Below are 7,423 nucleotides of genomic sequence, written 5' to 3' on the forward strand. Positions count from 1 at the left end.
TCACCAAATTATAATTTAATATATTTTTTTTTGAATATATTTTTTTTATCATTTTACCCTAATTTGACTCATTTTACAAACATTTAGTTGGGTTTTATTTAAACGCCCATATTATTTTCTATTTTGAGTCTCTTTTTTATAAGCATTTAGCTCATTTTGTGTCAACATTTGTCTTTTTATGGAAGTTTTTTTTCCATATTTGCATATTTTATATGATAATTTTTTACATCTAAAACTGGAATAGTAAGACTTTCCAGTTTTTTTTTCTATTTTTTCTATTATTTTATTTCTTTTTAAGTTCTTTCCATTAAGCCCTTAATGAAGAAGAAACTCTCCTCTTCTGGCATATTATTTTCTTATATCTTCAATCTTTATGAGGATTTTCAGTCAGGATTTCAGAAAACATCACAGCACAGAAACGGCACTCCTGAAAGTCACCGACGACCTTCCGTTGACCTCGGACAATGACCTCGTATATATAGTCGTTCTATTACATCTGAGTGCTGCGTTCCACACTGTTGACCATCACATTTCATCACAGAGGCAGCAGCATGTTATTGGGATCAAAGGAACTGCATGAAATAGAATTAAATGTGGTGTTTCACAAGCTTCAGCACTGGGCCCAATTCAATTCTTTTCACCTCATACATGCTTCCTCTAGGTCAGGCATGTTCAAAGTTGGACAGAAAATTGGCCCCAGCATGGCTTAGATTTGGTTACGTTGCCATTTAAAATGATAATTGTGACAGTGGAAGTAAAATGACTATTTAACAGTACATTTCTATGTAACTGTAACTGTTAAAAAAGGTCTGAAAGGGCCATTAGCCCCTGTGAATCTTCACATTATCAAATCTGACACTCCTGCTCTACAGTTGGTAGTATTATAAAAAAAAAAAAAAAAACACAACCTGAAATGTTCGTACTATCACTCATGGAAAAGCAAAATAAACCAAGTAGGGTCGAGCCGAGTCGTGCTAGAACTGTACAGTGGAAAAGCATAGAATGGGAGACAGATGGCTTTGGGGAAAGAGGCATGATGGATGAGAAGATAAAGATGGTAGTGATGATGATCTCCTCTATCTGCTTCTCTTCTTTCCATTGTTCTTTTCATCTCCTTCACTAACCCCCTTAGTTAAAAAATGGAGTTTCTTCTCTCCACTGTTGCCAAGTGCATGCTCACTGTGTTCCTGTTGGGTGATTCTTGGTAGTTATGATGTTTTTAAATCTTTAGCATTCCCTCCTTTCTTTCCACCTTGGAGGAGGTTGAGGTGATTCCAAAAATAGCGACAAGAGTGGAAGTGACAGCCCCCTGCACTGGTGTTAGTGTTAAAAAACTGGGTTGGTCCTCTGTGCTGCTGTAGTCTGAAGCTGGAGGGTCACAGGAGGCTGAGTCAGGCCCTCAGCAGACGTCACAGTCTCTGGACGAGCGAGGAAACTGAATTAGGATTGTTGGTGTGTGTGTGTGTGTGTGTGTGTGTGTGTGTGTGTGTGTGTGTGTGTGTGTGTGTGTGTGTGTGTGTGTGTGTGTGTGTGTGTGTGTGTGTGTGTGTGTGTGTGTGTGTGTCCAGCTGTCATTTGGCTCCTGTCCTTTGACGCACTGCCATACATTTCTCAGCCTCCTCCCCTTTCTTGCACCTTTATTTACCCAGATGTGTGTGTGTACGTGCAGACACGTGTGGCTCTAATATTGGAGCTCAATGTTATCTGCAAAGGAATGATAGTGACCGGACATTATGGGATATTTTCACTCATCGCGAGGGGAAAAAATGCACTTATAATAAGTTAATTGAATGTGTGGATCACCCTTAAGGATCTTCACAGCACAATATTTTTGATTGTCATATGACAAAGAAAAGCATCATATGCCCCATGTGTAAGAATGAGGAACTACAGTGGCCTTCACATTCTAGGAAAGGATGTTGTACTTACTTATTTGCATTGTGAGCTTCTGCTTGTTCGTCTGTCCGGGCTGCCGTAGAAACATGGCAGCAGAATGTGATGGTACTCTATATGCTGGACCTTGAAATAATTACTTTTCCGAAGCTTAAAAATAGAAAATGGTTACTAGTCATTTTTTGTTGTTGATAGATGCAGCGACCTGCAATTGTCAGCCATTCTGTGATGCATAGTATCAAACGTGTACTTGTACATCAGTTTGCATTGAAGGCTTGTTGTTTCCAAGGAGAAATGGTGTTTCAGCCAGTGGAATATGGGAGGTGACTCAGCTTTTTTGGCTGCATTGACACAAAAATGTGCCTCCCTGTTGAAGGACAACATCGTATTGTTAAAGGATCATTTGGGTCATCGTGTTTGAAAGGTCAATCACCATCACTTGAGGTAAAATGTCAAACAAAACCAACGTGCAGTTTTGCCTTGTAAAATAATGGTTTGATTCCAGGAGGAGGAAATGACCGCCGTGTTTTCCAAACTCTGAAAGCACACAGGGTTTTATTAGTGGTCGAGCTTAGATTTATGCCATATATGGCTGATTGTTCAGTTTCTGCACGTGTGGTTGTATGAGGTATTGATACATTTCCAGCACTGAATTTGTGTAGAAACCACCTGAAAGCCGCACACTCGCCCCGTACCAAAGCCCATAGATCAAATCTATAATTTTACATCACAGCAGATAAGAGTTGTTCATGCTCTGCTTCTTCCATTTGTGAGTTTAAATGTGTTATCTTGTGACTTCTGGGCTTAAAATCCTTCTTTCAGATTAACCTTATAGTGTCACAAACGTGACACTACGTTTAATGTCCCCTGTGACCTAAAAGTGCTGATTTCCTCTGTGGACTTTGGTGTGGGAGAGTGAGTGTGGTTTACAGCAAAATTAGTCATCAAAGCTGTCAATAAAATATGAGTTTAAAATATGAGCCTTTTATAAGGTCAGTTGTATCTTCTGTCACAGCATAACTGTCAATATCTAACACAACCACACCTTAAATCACCTTAACTATCCACTTAACCTCAGAATTAACTTTCTGTTTTATACTGTTTTTGAAAACGCAGCCAAAAATGAGTATTAATCCATGTATTTGTTCTGGTTAGAATTGTCATGACCAATGTCTGCCCACATTTAGCACTGGACTGCCCGCTAATGAGTGCGCTACATGCATGTCGAAGTAATGAAACTACTCAGATAACAGTCAAAAATACACCACGTGCTCCTCAAAAGCACATGGAAGCACGTGGATGAATGCCTTGAAGGCACATTGGAGGAAACTTGAGCAGAAAATGCACAATGCTGTTATTTTACAGTGTAAATCCCCAGCTGGTCTGAGGCATGTAGTCATTTTACCCCGGTCACTAATGGCAAACATCAGAAATTGAACCCTCACTGACGGACTCTAAGAGCTTCATGGCAGAGAGGTTTCCAGCTAACTGTCTCTTATCAACATGAGTTGTGTGTGTGAGTCCGTATGTACATGCACATGTGAGGTCCATACATATCCAGACACCTATGTTGTTTAAAAAATATTATTATGAGACAAAATAATACATTATGCATGAAAAATAAGTAAATAAATAATCTCAGCATGTGTGAGATAACTCGTCATTTTTCAACGATACATGGTACACCTAATAAAGTGCCTGGTGCTGCATCCATAGTTTCCTGCTCAGGCCAATCAGGAAGTAAAATAAATTGAATAGCCACCAGAGGGCAAATTCTCTGGTTGTAAAAAAAATAAAAATAATAATTGGAATTGGAAGAAAATTAGCTTTTCATTGATTTGTAATGCCAGTAAAATCTTAACTGCTATAGATTCAAGAAGATAAAGTACAGCTGGAGGCGGCTTGTCCTCAGTGTTCAATAGGAGCCTGGTTGCGGGAGAAATCTTCAAAATGGCGTTTTGACCATGTCCCCATGCCTAAATGCTCAATGTTATTTTGTAAACAAGTAGTGGTGTACCTTATAAAATGGAAAACCAATTTATTTAAAATTAATTTGCCTGAAATATTTGTAATTTTGCTCATGTGTTGGCCTATTTTTGCACTGAAAGCCGTACACAGCTGTAGAATCTTTACCCCAAGCTTGCAAATAAGATCCTTTCTTTTGTTTCTAGGTAAAAATTTAGCATCTTCCTCCAAGTGTATTTCTAACCCATTTGTGTCCCATTAGCATGTGTGTGTGTGTCCAGTCCTCACTCTGGCTTTTGTCCACAGGCCACCAGGGAGTTGTTTTATCAGTCCATTTACGACCCGTCTGCTGCTCGGCCTGTTCAATATGCTACATGTCAGAGCAGCTGTAAATGGCCTTTCTGGACTCTGGACAGCTTTTACAGGACACTGTGGTCACCGCAGGCATTGAATGATGTCTGACTGTGAGTGGGAGCTCAATCAAGTCCATTTATCCCCTAAAAAAACGTATATTAATATCACATGGACTCTTTTCTGAAGCTATAAGGACGTTACTGTGACGTTTTCAGGGCCTAACATTTCCTCTCACTGCAATAACTGACAAACGTCAGGCCGACATCCTTACAGCACAGAGGAATTGTCGGCATGGAGATGATGAGAAAAGTCGTTTTGCATTTGATTTTTATTGAGGAGTGATTTGTTGGTCGCAACGCAAAACCCATCTAAATGTTTTCCACTGGGCTTTGCCAAGACGGTGTCATAAAGCACCAATTTATCTGACACACTCCCTGACCCTCTTCCTCTCCGCCTCAGCACGACAGGGGGCGGACAGTTTAAAAACAGAGGTATTTACGACTCAGCACTCACCTCTAGAGTTCCTGGAGCTTCACACTGGCAGTGTGACACCGCCGGTTTAAAGATAGACGGGGTTTTGCTGTATTTTGTATCAGGAGGATCCATCTGTCTGTCTGTCTGTGCACTGACAAACAGACCGGTGAATCTGAGCCGTGTTTGCTTTTTGCTAAGTGTTGACTCATTTTAAAGGTAAAAGGTTAAGTGTTAAAATCCATTATTTAGATGAAGATGTTTATCCTGAGCGAAGAAGACGTTGCGAAGAAGACGTTTATCCTGAGCGAAGAAGATGTTTATCCTGAGCGAAGAAGACGTTGCGAAGAAGACGTTTATCCTGAGCGAAGAAGATGTTTATCCTGAGCGAAGAAGATGTTGCGAAGAAGACGTTTATCCTGAGCGAAGAAGACGTTTTGCGAAGAAGACGTTTATCCTGAGCAAAGAAGACGTTTATCCTGAGTGAATGTCTGTCGAATATCCAACTTAAAACTAACTTCACTGCAGTTAAAAATGTCTCGATTTCGCCTTTTATTACTTAATTTGCTGATTTTATTTTATTGTGTTTTATTTCACTTTTTACTCCTTAATATGTTGATTTCATTTGTCTGTTGTTAAATAAGCCATATAAGATCAACTGCTACCTTGATTTTGACCTTGACTGTCAGCTGTTGAGATGAGGCGTGAGACCTGCTTTTGGACTCGCTCCTCCAAACCAGCAGGAGCCTGCCGCCATCTAGTGGTTGGGGTTGAGAAGTGAAAGGTCAGCCCACAGGTGATGCAGTGGTGATTGCACACACTGGCTCCACCTGTTCACAGACACACACACACAGCAGAACTCTCTTTGTGACATGACAGTCACACGGACAAAGGATTCCCTTGATGAACGTGACGAAACGCCTTGATTTTTCTGGAGATGATTCAAGTTTGGATCATGAGCCTGACATGGAGGTAAATGCAATAAATCAGGATACAAATTATTTCACTGACACCCAGTTATATCTTTTTTTCGGTTTGTCTAACTCAACAGACAGTTTCCGAAGAGAAAAATTACACTGATAAGAGGAGGACGTTTGTTTTGGACGCCACCGAGACAAAAACTGGTACAAAAGTAATGATTAATTCAGCAGTAAAGGAAAACCATACACTTGATTAACACAGTTGTGTTTCTGCACTTCAGAGCCGGCGTGCACTGACTCCATGCTGAAAGGGATGAAAGGTTATGAGCCGACACCAGCTGACTTGGAGTTTATTAACGAGATGAAGGAAGAGAAACTGCTCAAACACATGCAGGTACTTGTGTTGCTGCCATTTATTATTTTTTTGTTGTTGTTGTTATTTTACACTAAGATGGCAGGTTCCTGGTGAAAGTCAACTTGTGGACTCTCCTCAGGATGAGCTGATGGAGGTGCAGAGGCTGTTGAAGAGGGAGGGGATGGCCTTGGAGCTGGCGTGTGCTTCCAGAGACAAAGTGCAGGCTGAACTCAACAGGGTGAGTTTACGGGAAACAAGGGAAAGGGTGAGATGTTTTTTTTCATGACATGCATACGAAGAAGTTTTAATTGATTTACCAAGCACCTCTTTGGAAATGATTCTCTTTTACTGATTCATAATAACATCAAGTGTGCTCTTTTTCTATATTTATTAAATTAATATTGCGATTTTGGTTTGGCATCATCTGACCCAAATGTGGGTCATCCTATAGAAAGTTTGGTAAACCCTGACCTAAAAATGACACTGATAACAAAACAATTACATGAAATATTGAAATAATATATTCCTATATACAATAATAATTTAAAAATTTATTTATTTATCAAATTCTATTTTAGCATATTATTCCATATTTTTAAACATTCACAGGGGCTGGGGAAACACTATTTTTATTCCTCTATATGTCATGTACACTATGTATGTTAAAAATTTAATCTAAACCATGTAGTGAGGATCATGACCTCGCTAAAATGACTTTATTCTACTTGTTCGGTGGAAATTCATGTTCGAGAATCAGTGTCTTTTGAGCACACACAGCCATAAAAGTGCTCAGGTTCCTCTCCATGCGGAAAAAAAGAATTTCTCTATGTCAGGAAGAACAACACATGTTCTTCCTGACATGAAGGAATTCTTTTTTTCAGTTTCCATCCTGCGAAGAGCTCAGCGAGTGGATAAAGGTGGTCCTCAAAGTGACGTCACCATTGAAGGACTTAACAGACCTGGACGCCAAGGCTCTCCTCGCCACGGTGACGGAGGAAGACGTCCACACGGCCATGGACAAGACGAGGATCCAGATCAAGCAGACGGAGAGGATCCTGACAAACAGGTAAAAATTATTTGATTTGTAACTAACTGGCATCCTTTGACAGCCCAGACACAGAGAAACGTAATAAATGTGACATACAATTTTAAAAAGAGCGGCATGAAAGTAATCCAGTAATTTAATCATTTAGCAGTTCCACAGTGGTGTTGGCATATTCTCTTGTTGCACATAGGAATGGATTTGTTTTTTGTCAAAAACAATCAAAGGCAACAGCAAATGTTAAGCTAGTAAAGTGTGCTGCAAATATGTTTGACTGAAAACACAAAGAAGTGCCCACAAAAGGTTTTTATTCCCATCTGTCCCTGCTCTGCTGCTGTATCCTTTAGTCAGGGCTGATAGTATTGCTTGACAGAGCCTTGACAATCACTGGCAACACTTTTAAATGATCATATCCATTTGGAT

This window comes from Microchirus variegatus (genome assembly GCF_963457635.1).
Source record: "Microchirus variegatus genome assembly, chromosome: 1".
Taxonomy (NCBI): domain Eukaryota; kingdom Metazoa; phylum Chordata; class Actinopteri; order Pleuronectiformes; family Soleidae; genus Microchirus; species Microchirus variegatus.